A 16,792-nucleotide genomic window follows, 5' to 3' on the forward strand; every position below is an offset into this window, starting at 1 on the left:
TACTTAGTTACATTCCAAGTAGAGAATGAAAGTAGAAAATGATATATCCAGACATTTGTTTCTCTGTTTTTGTTGTTTTTAAGGGATGCACAAGGGGTTAACAATGACCAGCACAATGTTGTCATCACTAATGTACAAAACAAGCTCATTAATGTCAGAATTCAGCGCTCCACGACATAAAAAGTGACACTGTATGAAATGAAAAGCCATGAGGAGGCTCCGTGCAGTCACATGGTGAGGACCCACAGCCTGCTCATTCAGAGCCCAGCTCCCCCAGCCACCGCTGCCTGCAGGGTTAATACAAGTGTCAAAAGAACAGGGCTTAAAGACATTAACTAGGTGAAAGCCATCTGTCAGCCACAGCGGGGCTGCTGCTGCTGCTGCTGCCGGGGCCGGGGACGGTGACATGTGGACGGCGCGTCCGTGGCCCTTTAAGAAACTCCATGTTTTCGCTACATGATGCGTCAACATAAAAAAGCGGATGATGCTGTTATGTAAAAACACGCTGAAGTGAGTTTGCAGGGAGCTTTGCTGAACGCTTCGCACGCCTCGCTTCGTCTTCACAAACCGGGATTTTTAGCTTTAAAGTGTTCGGACTGGTTGATTTTTACGCGTAGCGCACGGAGCGGTGCAGTTTGGAGGAGTGGAGAGGAGGAAAAAAAAGGCTTCAGCCGATCAACTCAACATGAGTCGCCCTCCGCTCTGTTTTCCTCCTTCACTTGCGGGAAGCGTACACCTGACGCATCACCCTGTCGCCCTGTGGAAGTGATCTACCTATTTAAAATCGGTTTATCTTCCAGTTTGAGACGCAACGATCGCATCTCGGTGCAAACTGAAAGTGTGAGGCAGGACGGGGATCGAGCTCCGGGCTGGAGTAATGTGTCAGCACATACAGACACAGATCGCTGCCTTTTCTGTGCTGAGCTGAGGAAACTTTTCTCTCCTGTCACTTGAGTCGTCTTTTAACGGTGAGTAGAGACTCTGCCGAGGCTCCTGCGGATCGTGATCGCAGGAAAATGTCACTGGAGCAGCTTCTGTTAGAGTTTGAGGCTGCTGCTGCTGCTGCTGCTGCCGTCTGTGTTTCTGGCTTTTACTGACACATTTCCATGTTGTTCTCTGGAGATCAAAGGTGTTTTAGAGGTATTTAAATGTCTTGGTGGTGTTTTACTGCCTGTCTCTTTTAGATCCAGAGCTCAATGATTAGCCGATTAATCAATTAGTTCACTGGATCGTCATAAATACCCAAAATCCACCGCTTCCATGCGCTCAGATGTGGATATTTGCGTGGTTTTATCATAATAATCTGAATATCTTTGGCTTTTACATTCACTTGTACTTGACTGAAGTGCAGCTTTGAGGTACTTGTACTTAAGTGTATCCATTTAATTCTACTTAATACTTAATAATACTCCCCCAAGACAGACATGGTCCACTAATAACACATTAACACCCAATCATATTAGTACACTCGGTCAAGCACTGCACTTAAGTACAAAATTGAGGTGCTTTACTTGCTACTTTCTACTTTTATTTCCCTACATATCAGAGGGAAATATTATACCTTTTATTCCACTACATTTATTTGACAGCTTGAGATGTTTTACAAATGTATTTTTTTACACATAAAACTCAAAATATGTAAAAATCACTGTTGATAATGTTGAGCTTTGGACAAACATTGTGAGTCACATTTGGCTCTGGGTAAATGTGACGGCAGTTTTTAGATAATTGAGAAAAAAATCAGCAGATTAATCCTTAATGACATTTATATTAGTTGTAGTCAGTGGTGGAAGAAGTATTCAGATCTCTTACTTAAGTAAAAGTACTAATACTACACTGTGAATTTACTCCACTACAAGTAAAAGTTCCTCATTCAAAACTTACTGAAGTAAAAGTACAAAAGTATCAGCATCAAAATGTACTTAAAGTATCAAAAGTAAAAGTACTCGTTATGCAAAATGGACCCACTCAGCCCTACCTGGACAAGAATAAAATGCTGCTTACATATATGCATCAAATTTAATAATACAACAATATATATATATATATATATATATATATATATATATATAAAACAATCTAATTTTAACAACTTGATTTACTTTTATGTGGTTTAATTTATAAACATCATTTTAAATTGATTGCATTTTTTCATGTTAAATCTCGATCTGAGAAGTAACTAAAGCTGTCAGCTAAATGTAGTGGAGTAACTAGTACAATGTAGTGGAGTAGAAGTATAAAGTTACACATGTGGAAATACTCAAGTAAAGTACAAGTATTTAGTTACATTCCACCACTGGTTGTAGTCTTGTATAAAACAGTTGAAATGAGCTCCATCCTGCTTTTACGTTAATGCACGAGTAACAATAATCTGATGATATGATATATAGTAGAATAACTAGTATTAAATAACATTTTCAGGAGGCAGGAGTTGTGCTTCAGAGTGTTTTTACAGTATGGAGTTACTTACCACTTAAGTCAAGGATCTGAATACTTCCTGCTCAATAGAAAATCAAATAGATGAAATAAGCTCTTCGGCAACCAGATACATTAAAACGCTCCTGATATGTTAATGCTTCAGTAATCCAATAATATAATGTATTATAACATGAAACTGTCATGATCCATTGTGCTCCCATAGTGAGAACTTTTAATACTTTAAGCACATTTGCAAATAATGCTTGTGTACTTCCAAAGGGAGTAAACGGGACTGGAGCTGATTGATTAACAGCCTGAAATAGTGCAAACAGACTAATGGTGTCTCAATGGAGAAAAACATATATACAGTTGATCTACAACAGGTGTGTAGGTAGCATTTTTACAATGGGTTGAATATGGATCCATACCCCACAAACATAATCATGTCAGGAATAAAACAACACCGATAGAAACACAAAAACTACATGTACTGCATCAATCAAGTGTGATTACTTTTCAAAGTCATTTCAGCATGTATTAGCGTTTTTAGGTGTACAGCAGAAAAAAAGCCTGTAATGTGATTAGACAACCAGGAGACAGTGTTCGCTGGTTGTCTAGTGTCAGAATGAAGCAGTCTGTCTCTGAGTGTGAGAGGGATCAAGGCAGCGTCTGAGCTGATGTTATTTAGAGATGTTTAAACATGGATGGATTACTAAAACGGGCCTACTGGGTACAGGCCCAGGAGCCCAAAGTGTCAGGGGCCTTCATTTGCAAAATAATACCAAAATATCCCTCTAAGAGACACGTACCGACCACGATAAGATGCAAAATGCACAAAGAAACATAAGAAACGACTACAAAGGGATGTAAAAAGACTACAAAGAGATCAAAACAACCACAAAGACATGCCAAACAGCTGCAAAGAGATACAAAAAGAGCAAGTGGTCCTTAGGGAGATAGTGGTAGCCCCTTTTTAAGGCAACTACATGAACTTTGAATAGTTATAGAGTAGAGGTGGGGGAAACAATCGATACAGCTTAGTATTGCGATATTTTGCATGACAATATTATATCGATTCATGGTTGGCAAATATCGATATTTAGCGTTTCTACTGCTGGCAGTATTTTCACCTTTTTCCGGAGGCTGCAGCGGGCTCACCTTTGGAAATAATGCTGCAAGAAAATTCAGAGCAGTGAAGCTGAAAGTTGTGGAAAGTTTGATAAAATGCTGCAGTTGTTGTCGTCCAACATGTTTGATATCAGTTCAGTTCAGTTTGACTGAATACTTTGTTGGTCAGTCTGTGGGTTTGACTCTCATTGTGGAGAGATAAAAAGACTGAAGTGAAATGAATAGACTGAGAATTTTCTCTTAAACTGCAATATATTGTATCACAATACTCACCATATCACAAAATGCTTAAAATCTAAATAATATTGTATCATGACTCAAGTATCAGGATTAAATTGTATCATGGGGCCTCTGGTGATTCACACCTCTCATGGAGAGTCTCAACTTCTAATCTAAACAACCTCCATGACCATCAGCGAGAATATTTGATCGTTCTATAAAGTTGTTCCTACTGTCTGTCCTGGTGCCATCGGGTCAGATTCTGCTCTTCTCCAGAACCTCCTTCAGCCCAGACTGCAGCGGGACCTTCAGTAATCTGTGACAGATTTGCAGATTTGCAGTCTGGTGCTCATGGAAACACTCACATTTGTCCACAAAAACTCAACGCAAAATCAAAGGCCCTTGTAGCTGCTTCAACAAGGATCCAGTATCGGTATTTGGACCCTCTGACAGGCTGCGGAGATGGATGCTGTGTGGTAACGCTGTTTCAGTTCAACAGCTTTAGGCTTCTCGATATTATTGGCCAATTGGAAGATTATAGATGAGCTGTTTTGGTGAAATCTCTTAGCGTTAGAAGTGTGTTTCTGCCCAAGTCTCTACAACAGACTGCTGCTGTTTAAACAGTGGTGGAAAGTACATTTACTCAAGTATTGTACTAAAGTTACCAACTAATTTAACATACTTGAGTATTTCCATATCATACCTACTTTTTACTTCTATTCCACTACGTTTCAAAAGGGAATATTGTACTTTTTTTTACTGCGCTACATTAATTTGACTCTAATCTGACTTTACATAATAAAACATGATATATTAAGACATGATGTAGAACTATAATGTACCCAGTAGTACACAAAATATCTCAACAGACAACAGAGCTCATTACCTGTATGTGTCCATTCAACCAACAGAATCATCTGTTTCTGTACCTGGAGGTTGAAGGCCGCAGCGGGCATCATTTATACCGGAAGTCACTTTAAATCGAGCAAATGTTTTATTTTCTAACCTATATTCTTGTTCAAAGCAATGATTTAAAATTAACATACAATTCATTAGAAAAAAGATTTCCTCATCCCCATACAGTACTTTTAAATCATGTCAGGAAACATAATGGATGAAGCACAGACATCAATAATGAGCAACTTTAGATTAAAAAAATCACTTTATTTGTTTTCCTTAATAAAAGATTTGAAATTGCGTGCATCCTTAATTGAAATTCTACAAAGTCAAAATACTCTCTACATGTATCCATTAGTGATAAAATAATAATAATAATAATAATATAGTATTCTATAATAGTGTTACACTGTGAAAAAACTACTTTCTGCACAATACTTATATATGTTCTAAATATATTATTGAATTATTATTATTAATGATGCATTAATGTAAGCACCGTTTTAATTGTATAAAGGTAGGACTCATTTTATTTTATTTTATTTTACAAACGGTTATGAGGTCTAAATTTAAAAAGAAAGTCTAATTACTTTAAATTGATGTTAAATCTCAACTTGAAAAGTAACTAAAGCTGTCAGCTAAATGTAGTGGAGTAAAAAGTACAACATTTGCTTCAAAAATGTAGTGGAGTATTATAAACTAGTAGTAGTATAAGTAGTATAAGTATAAAGTTACATAAAATGGAAATACTTAAGTGACGTATAAGTACCTCAAAATTGTACTTACGACTGGTCAGTACATTATGCTGACAATACTTCTGTACTTTTACTGAAGTATCATTTTAAATTCAGCACTTTAACTTTATAATGGAGTACTTTTAGACTGTGGTAAGTAAAGGATCAGCAGTGTTTTGTTTAGGAAGTGAGTAAGGGTTTCATGATGTGCCACAGTGATATAAAGACAGTCAGTAGTATAATTTGTGTATTTCTGACTGTCAGCTCTGCTCTATTACCTCTCCAGTTCCCCTTTAGACAATTGTCAATGAGTCTAATGTTCTAGCTCGACTATTTACATGTTTGTCTTCTGTCTCTGTCCATTTTGACTCTGATAAAAGCAAAGTACTGTTAAAATGTTGGCTCGTAAATCAATCAGTCCCTTTTCCCCCTGTCCTTCAGACTGAGAAGCCTCTGATTCAGCTGCTGTTTCTATACTCTATACTATATACTCTATACTATACTGCTATAGTCTGTACTTTAACTTGTAAAGGAGTATTTTCACACTGTGGTAGTGGATGTGAATACTTCTTCCACAACTGTTGAATGGACGAAACAAACAATTTAAATTCTTCAAATTGCTCAGGCTCTGTGGACATTTTTCACTTTTCTAACATTTTATAGAGTACATGATTAAGTGTTTAATTGAGGGAATAATTGGCAGATTAATCACTAATAAGAAGAGTTATGTGAGCTGCAGCCCCGTCTGGATTAAAAACCGTCTAATTTGTGGAAAGCCGATCACCTCCGGCTGTAAAAGGCTGTTGGAACGTACGTGCTCTGACATGACATCAGGGCTATAATGCATGACACGCAAGTTGCCTAGTGAGTTCTTCAGTATAATGGTGTTTGTAAAGCCTCTTGTGGACAGAAAAGCCTGACAATGGAGCTTCAGTTCTGGAGGTCGTGGTAGATTTGTGTCTAGTCTGTTCTCTGCAGCCTACTTTGACAGGCCTGTCATAGCAGCATGCTGAATAGAGGTGCAGTGCCCACACGTGAGCCATAAAGCTGGATATCAATCCTGCACATAATCCCATTATTTCTGAAGAAGTGTCCTGTTGTGGCCACAGAGAGAGAGAGAGAGAGGGAGGAGGAGGAGGAGGAGGAGGAGGAGGAGGAGGAGGAGGAGGAGGAGGAGGAGGAGGAGGAGGAGGAGGAGGAGGAGGAGGAGGAGGAGGAGGAGGAGGAGGTGTCCTCCCTACTGTCCCAAAGGAGACAAATACCCCCTCCTCAGATACAGGCCTCATGTGGTCAGAAGAAAGGACAGCAGAGGAAAGAATTTAATAGATACAGTCATGGGAAAAAAAATATTAGACCATTGTTTTCTTCAATTTCTTGTTCATTTTAATGCATGGTACAACTAAAGGTACATTTGTTTGGACAAATATAATGATAACAACAAAAATAGCTGATAAGAGTTTAATTTAAGAGCTGATATCTAGACATTTTCCATGGTTTTCTTGATAATGATTTTGGTTATTATCAATAAAACCATAGAAAATGGCTAGATATCAGCTCTGAAATTAAACTGTAAATTCTAAAATTTTTGTTGTTATCATTATATTTGTCCAAACAAATGTACCTTTAGTTGTACCAGGTATTAAAATGAACAAGAAATTAGAGAAAACAAGGGTGGTATATTAACATTATTATTGCTCACTTTATTGTGTGGTTCCTATTAGGGATGCGAATAATTGATTAATGGCCGTTAAGAATTTGGTCATCACGTGGAATTTATAATTGATCTGTGTATATTTTAATTTTAATTTTATCTATGACTGCGTATCAGTACTCACTGAACTGAAACACGGCTGAGCGTTCAGTTCTGCTGTCGTATGTCAATAAGCCAACGAGTTGAGAATTAAGTTGGATAAAGCTACAGTTTGCAAACTGAAAGTTGCAATAACAATTATAAAACACACAGAAATAGAGTATTAATTATTAAAGAGTATTAATTGGAGCAAAACTATCTTACTGTATCAAACCTTGCTTGCATGAATTACTGAGTTTCATTTGATCCAAAACTTATTTAAACACAAAACACATTTAAATATGAAGATTACTGTGAAAACTAACCTCATGCCTCTTCAGGGGGAGCTAAAACCATAGACCGTTTCAAATATAAAACATAAAAACATAAAACATTGAACTCCTTGATGTTAACTTTGCAGTATCACCTCACGTGAGACAGGAAGTCTCTTTTCGTCCTTTCAAAATAAAAGCGTCTGTTATCAAAACAGACAGATTAATGGATGAATTGATCGTTAACATTATAGCTGCTTAGTTGGCAGGTTTCTTCCAAACGCCCATCCCTAGTTCATATTGCAAAGCATAAAAACTATTTTAGGAAGTGGAAACAACATCTCCACCCAGTATGAATGACTTTATTGTTGATGAAGTTTCGCTGGAAAAGTACACTGGCTGCCACATCCCTTTTTTCCAAAACACTTGTCACGGTCACACTGTTGTTCTGCCCCACAGGAGGATGTTAAATATTATCTAACAGGAACTCAGCTCATCGGGCCTGATGCCTGTTGGATGCCAGAAAACCTTCAGGACTTTTTTTCTTTCTTTTTTTGTAAACAAACTATCTTTTGAACCTGCTGCTGTCAGTTGCTGACACTTCCTCTGTTTCCTTGCACGTCAGAAGTAGTATATTACTTCATTTGGGTGAGTTTTGCATGTTCATGCAGCTGCTCGGCTGCAAATTATTGGGACACCTGCTTATTTAACACACAGATAATCTTTAATGTATAAGCAGATAGTATTTACATTAGTAGTAATACGTTATATCATGGTGAAAGTTGTAGATTGAGCCTTATTAGTAAGATCTCTTTGTTAGTAATAAGCTTTTTAAAGGATAAATCAGGTTTTTTACAGCCTGGGTCTTACTTTTCTAATTCATTCCCCTTATAATAATAACGTTGTACTCACCAAGCTATTTCCTGAGATCATAGCTGGATTAACCTGCTCGGGGGCCCAGAGCAAAATGAAAAATGAACTTCTGGGCCCCACATTCATGAGTAATAAGCTACATGCAGGCACAAACTGAAGTGATGCCTCTCAGGCTGCATACACAGGGTTTAAGCAGTCTAAAAAGTAGACCAACAGTCACTACAGAGGGCTAAGACAGCTACAGCTAATGTTCTTCTAAAAGATATTCTAAAATAAATGTATTCAGTGTTTACTACACCATTGAATGTCTTGAAACTAGACTTTATTTCACCACAAAAGACCATTGAGGAGGAATGCTGTCGAGATGTAAAACCATCAACATCTACAACCTAAACAACAGAATGGACTGTTTGTCAATACCGACCATAACAAAATGAGGGTTTCGCTGCTCACGGGACAGCGGGGCACTAAATATAGCACACATGTCATTTTACGGTTGTAAAAAAGGCTGCAGTTTCTGCGGACTTATGTTGTAAAACCACTGACCTGGGTTAAGGACAAAAAACTTCCTGGTAAGGCGTTATAAAAGACAGTTTAATAATGATAATAATAATACATTTTATTTTTAAAGCACTATTCATTGTTAAAAGCAATCCCAAGGTGCTACAAAACAAGACAAAAAACAGGTCTAAGAGCACAACGATATGTTTAATAGGCTTTTTTTTTTTTTTTAAAGAGACTTAAAAGACTCTGTTGTTTGTGGACCCCTAAGGTGGTCTGGGAGGGAATTCCACAGGTGAGGAGTAGCAATTGAAGTTACGTAAAAAGTAGTTTACTTTTGTTTTCACCTGGGACATGAACCCTGCTCTCCTGGGTGAAAGTCTGCTGTTTGTTTCGACCCGCCCACCCCGAGCTTCACATCCACCGTCAATCATTACGACCAGGGCTTTAAATTGACACTCGCCAAACCGCCAAATTCGGTTAAAAAATTTACTTTGGCGGGCAACATTTGTAAAGTTACAAGCCAATTTGGTGATGAATGAAGAAAATAACACTGCGTCTGTTTGAGTCAGCAGGCCGCGGAAACGATGAGGTAAGTGTTGTCAGTTTCCCGAAATTGGGGGTTTTTTGTATGCGTTTTTCTGGGAAACATAATCTTTATCTGGCAACACTGCTTGTAGAACTAATCCTACATTTCCCATGAACACTATGTCATGACGTGTCATATGACCATTGGCTACGTGCCTAGCATGCATGATATCAATTACAAGTGAGCTACGCTGATACAGAGAACACAGCACGAAAAAAAAAAAAGGGGGCGGAGAGTAGTAGTAGTAGTAAAGTTAACAAATACATGTGGAGAGATTTTTACCTGGAGTAAAAAAAAACAGAACAGAAGAGCAAAAGAGGAAGGCTGAATAGGGGACAATGGAGATGAAAGAGGAGGGGAAAAGACTTTTAATTTGAAATGGCTGTCGTGTTGTGAGTGGTTAGTATTTTAAATTTGGCTTGTGGAAAATCAGATTGGCTCGTAACTTAAAAAATCTACTAACCATTTTGGCTGGTGATCCAAAAAGTTAATTTAAAGCCCTGGTGACATCTTCCGTCAGTCTAACGTGTAAATGTGAGTCGTTGTTTGCTGCCTGTACAAACTATATTGATGTTTTTGAGGGGAGACCAGTCTATGTAAAACAATGCTTGCAAACAAAACCACTTACAATTAAAATGACAATGTATAATAGCTATCGTTAAAATGCAGTTAAAATGTCAAACTTGCCATGGAGAAATTCTGCCATTAAACAGTTGTAGTGATGGGAAAGAGTGAAGGAATCTCTCGATGCAAATGTTCATTAAAATCAGCTCAGTGGAACCCCGTTCTCTAACCCCGAAGAGTTCTGGAAGAGATCAGGACAGATGTTTGATTTTTCAGCTTTGTCTGAGATGTGGAAACATGGCAACATTACTAAAGAGGAGTCAAACAGGGCAAGAAACACCTGTGAAAAACACAACCCTGCAGATTCGACTATTTTAGTTGGAAGTGAAACAGTAAAATAATGACTCAAACTGTCTGATGAAAACACATCACAGATTGACTTCTGGGCTCAACTTTGCCCTAGTGTACTTATTTATGTGTGCAAAAAGATTTCCTGCAATTTAGCATTATTACTGTAATTTAGTGTGCACTTGCTTTCAGTTTTACCTCTAAATAACACGGTTTAGATCGTCTGACTGAACTTAATTTCCACCTGTGTGATTGTCTGACTCTGTTGTAGCAAAGTGTTCCCAGATTTCTGCAGTTGCTTTGCAGCAGTACGACCTTATTCTAATGGGAGGAACTGTGGGAATAAAAACCTGATTTATGCCTTGTGGCCCCCATATAATTAGCAGAACTGTGTACTTTGCAGTTGGATCCTAATCTTATTTAGTTGTTTGAATATTTCTCTGTTTGAATCTTGAGTGTGTCAGGATTAGTGAAGCGCTGCTGTAGCCTGTACTCCTCTAAAAGCCATTAGCCGGCCCCTCTCGCTCCCTCTCTCGCTCCCTCTCTCTCTCTCGCTCCCTCTCTCTCGCTGTGTCTCTTTCCCTGACTCACCCTGGCACGGTGCCCGAGACACAGCTGTGAAAATTACAGGTCTGTTTCATGGAAACATAGAAGAAGAGGAGGCAGGGTTGGTGGGGAGGGAAGCAGAAACAGAGCAGAGACCCACAGCCCGGCGTCAGCTGTTGGCCGGCCCACAGCTGCAGTGGATGTGGAGCTTTCAGAGCCGGGGTCTCACTCGCTCCTCACACACACACACAGGGATTGTTTACGTGGGGCGGGAGCGTGTGTTTGTGTGTGCGTGTGTGTGTGTATAGGGGGATGTTAAACCCTGTTTGGCTGAGGCCGAACAGAACAGAAGCCCTCACTGTGACTGACAAACGTCGGGCTCCTTCAGTGAAAAGCACATGGCACCGAGCGTCCTTCAGTTTGGCAGATGCTAAAAGCATGACTGAGGCCCTGGCAGGTGGGCAGGCGGGCGGCCGCCCCCTCCTCGCTCCTTCCTCCGCTGGGTTGGAAATCCAGCGACAGGCCTCCTCTATCAGAGAGTCATTGTTCATGATGATGATGACAATCTCTCTCTGTCTCCATTCTCTGTGCTATCTCAATCCATCACTCTCTTGTCTTTGCCTCCCCTCCCTTCCCCCTTGTCGCTGTCTCTCACACATTCTCTTAATTTTTCTTCTCCCTTGTTCTCGCCTGCTCCCTCAGAAAGTCTGTGTCAAACTATGTAGCTCTGAGGAGCTGTCAGCCAAAGAAAAGCAGGGTGAATGTGAAAAATTGCCCCTCTGATTTCCACTAAGTTTGACTTTTCTCCAGCTTGATGAGATGTGAGGTGTGAGATTCCCTCTCCACTTTCCCCTCTCCTCTCTGGTGCTTTGCTTCCATCTTTTTGAATTCAGTCTTCATCACTATCGCTCTCTCTCTCTCTCTCTCTCTCTCTCTCTCTTCTCCCTCTTTGCCAGTCAGGCTGTCTGGCATCTTGCCCTGTCTCTTTGAAGAGGAACAGTAGAAGCAGATAATTACACTTCCTGTCCTGTATCTGCTCTGTAGTGCTGAACTGTCATCTCTACATCTGTAGGCTACACGCTGAAGCAGAGAAATAACAGCTTACTACCTGTTTTTGGTTTGTAGCAAACGCATAGTATATATCCTGCAGTTACATAAGTCAATGCTAAGCCTACAAAATACATCTTCAGGATATGACTCACACCTACATTATCTAACACCATCACATACTATACCCCCCCCCCCCCCCCCGACCACACCCATTCACCCATTATTAAGTAAAATGACCCCCCCCCCCCCCTCCAAAAATCCCCTAAAAGTCCTAAAATGTTAAATGAAAAGAGCCCCTCTCCCTCCAAAAAAAGTCCCATTCAACATGTAAATGAACTGAACATGTTACGGAGGAATGAACAGTGCATGTAGGGGCGTGGTCCCATTGGGGGCGTGGCCCCAGCAGCCCTGCAGTAAGCAGTGTGTTATGTTCATGTGATTGAGGAATAGCAGAGATATTCCAGTGTACTTGGATGAAATCTGGTTGTTTTAGTCATCATTATGCTGAAATATATTTTCCCAATGTATTTAAGTTCCCTTTTAAGGGCCAACCTTCAATTTTGTAAATTCACAGTTGATTCCTGTTAATTCCCACAACTTCCTAAGATAAGATAAAATAAGATAAGATAAGATAACTTTATTTATCCCGAAGGAAATTCTGGTATCAGATTGCTCCAAAGCCTCCAAAACAATTACAAAAACAATCACAATACAGGATTATATAAGAAAAACAATGAACAAAATAGGTAACATATATAATGTAAATACAACAATATAAAAAAATAAATAAAGTGTCTCAGGAGTAAGTGAGTAATGTTCAGATGACATGGCAGGATGTAATATACAGATGTGTTGCACATGATAATAAGCATAATTTAGTCTGTGGTGTTGAAAATTGTAATGCACATGATGTTAATATTAGTCAGTGTGATATGTTAGCTTTCGTCCCTTCATAAAGGGGAGGAGCTATACAGTTTGATGGCCACAGGTAGAAAAGAGCTCCTTCAGCGTTCTGTGATGAACTATATTTAAGTTCCCTGATAAGGACCAACCTTCAATTTTGTAAATTCACAGTTTATTCCCATAAATTCCTGTTAATTCCCAGTGAAAGTTTCCAACTTTGAAAATCCCTGGAATTTTTCAACCCTAGTCTGGACAGACATGGATGTAATCTGCAGCTTGACTGGTTATTATCACACAAACAAACTAGTCGTGCACCAGATTGTTGCCACCAGCCATGCATGACACAAATACCTCACATTCATACACACATACACACACACACACACACACACATTGTTTAGAAGACCTGGTCGTTATTTACAGTAGTCAGCCAGTTGTATGACAGTGGTTAGAGTAAGGCCTCCTGCATGACTTCACCTGATTATGTGTAAACTGTATGAATCATCACATTGACGGCACATTTCACTTTAATGTCAGATCAGAGTGCTGTTTGCCTCACTTCCTCTCCTAATGTATCGTGAAATTGATGGTAAACATTTTTCTTCACGTTCATAAGCGCTGCCGGGACATTTTCACAGGTGTGATGCTGCCCAGCTTCTCTTTATTTGACTAATCAGACCACATTCACTGGTGGTTTAGGGATTTGGATGTTGATTACATCCTTGGTGCATTAACCCCACCAATCAAAACTTGTGCTGTTCAGCCAAATATGTTTCACAAGGGACAGAGACAGATTGACAAACTCAACCATGATAGCACGTGCAGCTTGTCCACTGAAATGTGATATGAGATGGAAGACTCCAAGGAGATGCATGCAAGAAGAAAAATAGATTTTTCCTTAATTTAAAGGGGATCATCATCATCATCATCTGTAGCCAGGTGGCCGTAGGTGCACTAGTTTATAGGGAATATATTATGAAAAACTCTCTCAGGAGAAAACGAGAAAATATTTTATCAGATGTGCCTTTTCGTTTAGACAACAACGGGGTTTTTGAAACCACCTCCAGAGTGGAAATCTCAAAAACGCTCCATGTTGCTTTTCTGTCTGGTTGAAAACGCAAACGTGTCTCTGATCAGCTAACATCCGCATCTACGTAACATCCATGTGCAGTCCAGGTAAACAACAACAAACATGTCGGACTATTTCCATCAGTCAGACATTCAAGTTGCCCTAGCAGCTCTGAGAACTATCCAGGACAGGAGTCATTTCAGCAGTTAAGCAGAATTATCAAAGATAACAGAGCAGAACAGAATAGAACAGAGCATTAATTACCTAGGGCAATTTTTTTGATGCACCAATTCAGCGGAAGCAAAACAGACAGCTTTGGACAAGACCCGGGAGAACCAGGAAGAGAAGTAGGAGAGAAGAGAAGTGTCTACGTGAGCTCTTGGTGGTGTTGTGTAGCAGTGCTTCACAGTACCACCTAGCCACCTGGTGTGCATACTACATTGAATTTCACAGACTTTTGCGTCACCGTATGCAGATTTCCCCCCAAAGACGCTCGTCCAAACGCAGAATAAAAAGTGGGAATGCAACGACACTTTTGCATTTTCTGTCCAGGTCGTCTCCATCTAAACAGGGCCTTAGAGAGTTTTTGAAATGAACACAGCTGCCTGTTGCTGAAAACAAATACAGCAAACATTGGTCAGATGATGACATCATATCCTAGGCCAAAAAGTGTTTGGACCCCCTTTTCAGAACCAGGAGATATTGCTAATATTATAACTAAAAAAGGGCAAATGTACAGGTTTTAGATAGAACAACATGTGACTGACAGTGTTTGGTCGGCCACACTGTGACGTCCACAGATAGCTATTAGTCCAAGGCCTTTTTAAACATTAAAGTATCCTCAGCTTTACGCACATGTACATATTCCTGTCTTAATGTGTGAAGCCTTAAAGACATCTGGGAGGCTGGGGATTTGAGTTCCATGTGAAAAAAATTTAATAGTAGATTTTGGTGTAATATTCTTCGTTATTTGATGACTTATAAATCTGCAGAGTGCCGATATTCCTGGGATGTTCACAACATTTTTCGACTAGGGATGGGAATAATTAATCGATGATCGATTAATGGTCTTTAAAAATTGGTCGATTACATGGAATTTTTCATCGATCTGTGTATTTTTTAATTTTAATTTTATCTCTGACTGCGTATCAGTTCTCACTGAACTGAAACACGGCCAAGCGTCCGTACGTCAATAAGCCAATGAGCTAAAAATTAAGTTGGATAAAGCTACAGTTTGCAAACTGAAAGTTGCAATAACAATTATAAAACACACAGAAATACAAGAGTATTAATTGGAGTAAAACTATCTTACTGTATCAAACCTTGCTAGCATGAACTACTGAGTTTAATTTGATCCAAAACTTATTTAACTTAAACTTAAATATGAAAGATTACTGTGGAAACTAACCTCATGCCTTTTTGGGGCTAAAACATTGAACTACTTGACGTTATCTTGACAGTTTAATCTCACTTGAGTTAGTTTTATGATGTTTCTTTTCGTCCTTTCAAAATAATGGCGTCCGTTATCAAAACAGGCTTTAGCAAAGTACTGTATATATATATTTTATTTTGCCCATGTATGCATGCAGGTATTAATTGATCGTTACTGTTATAGATAATGGAGCTGGCAGGTTTCTTCCTGTAGTAACGACGTTACTAGAACATCCAGGAGGGACAGCTGACAGCCAGATAACTTCAACGACATTGACACAACTTTCATTTTTGGAACAGTTTTTGAACCAAAACAGGCTAAAACCTCACTATAAAACGTAAAGCGTATAGAACGTTGACTACCATTCGTCACCGCTGTAGCAGCACGTTTTATTTGTCATAAAATCATCTTTTTATAGTCTTGCTTTGAAGGATTGCATGCAAGTCTGAAAAGAACTGTGCTCCATACATGTAACACCTTTTAAAATCATAAAGAAGGCTTTAAATTGTAGCTTTTCATATTATTTTTTGTGAAGAGAAGAATTTGCAAACTTGTTGCTTTGATATATCCAGGATAGTTTCTATAATTTTTCTATCCAGTGCTGTGGCAGCTGTGGGGCGGCTGGTCTGTAGCAGAATCTGAGCTCTGAATTTACAGGCCTGGGCAAGCAGAGAAAGGGATCAATAAAGTATTACAGTGTTATTTCACTTTCCCCAATGCTGTCTCTTCTTCACCTTCAGAATGAAAGATTCATCATCTTCAGTAAATATCTCCTGAGATCAGAGTTTCTGGGGCGAGATCTTGTTGAATGAGGGTTCAAGGCCAAATGTAGATCAGTTTGGAGATATGTGAGGTGAAAATGTCTGGGACAGACCGACATGTTATAGAAGATGTTTTGCTCAAGGACAGCAAGGTGTGTGCTTTTCTGATATGAGAGATTAAAATACTTCATTTACTGAACCAAACTAATTCAGTTTTATAGGTAAAAGGTCAAGGTCATTGTGATGTTTTTGGCCATAGACTTATTGTCACACAGAAAGGTCAAAGGTCAACTTCACTTTGACATCATAATATTCTGCAATAACACTTTTCGGTTTACGCTTTATAATAAGGTCCTTAATAACCATTAATTAACAAGTAATAAGGCATTGTTCTCGCTTTAGATCCGGTAGTTGCAAAAAGCATAGTTAACTTATAGTTAACTTATAATAGATGAGCAATAAAGTATATTTTAATATCAATAAGCAAACAAAATAAGATAAATAAAGGCATGGCAAAGACATAATGGGTGGGTCATGGGTGTTTGTAATGCCATTATTAACACTTATATAAGCTTATAAACACACAATAATGTTAATAAGCATCTTGTAAGGACTTACAAAGGCCTTATTACTTGTTAATTAATGGTTATTACAAGGACCTTAATATAAAGCGTTACCCACTTTTCTAGCCATAACTCA

The 16,792-nt window shown here is 38.9% G+C and overlaps 1 protein-coding gene across 1 annotated transcript in view; it reads left to right on the forward strand.

Annotated features, from left to right (window-relative positions):
• The first annotated feature begins 429 nt into the window (after positions 1–429).
• bahd1 (bromo adjacent homology domain containing 1) overlaps positions 430–16,792 on the forward strand; it is a 48,507-nt gene continuing 32,144 nt past the window's right edge. Inside the window, exon 1 of the mRNA XM_059352526.1 lies at positions 430–968. The gene's annotated coding sequence lies outside the window, so the exon portion shown is untranslated. The remainder of the gene's footprint in view (positions 969–16,792) is intronic.

Source organism: Centropristis striata, chromosome 16 (assembly GCF_030273125.1).
Source record: "Centropristis striata isolate RG_2023a ecotype Rhode Island chromosome 16, C.striata_1.0, whole genome shotgun sequence".
NCBI classification, from domain to species: Eukaryota; Metazoa; Chordata; class Actinopteri; order Perciformes; family Serranidae; genus Centropristis; species Centropristis striata.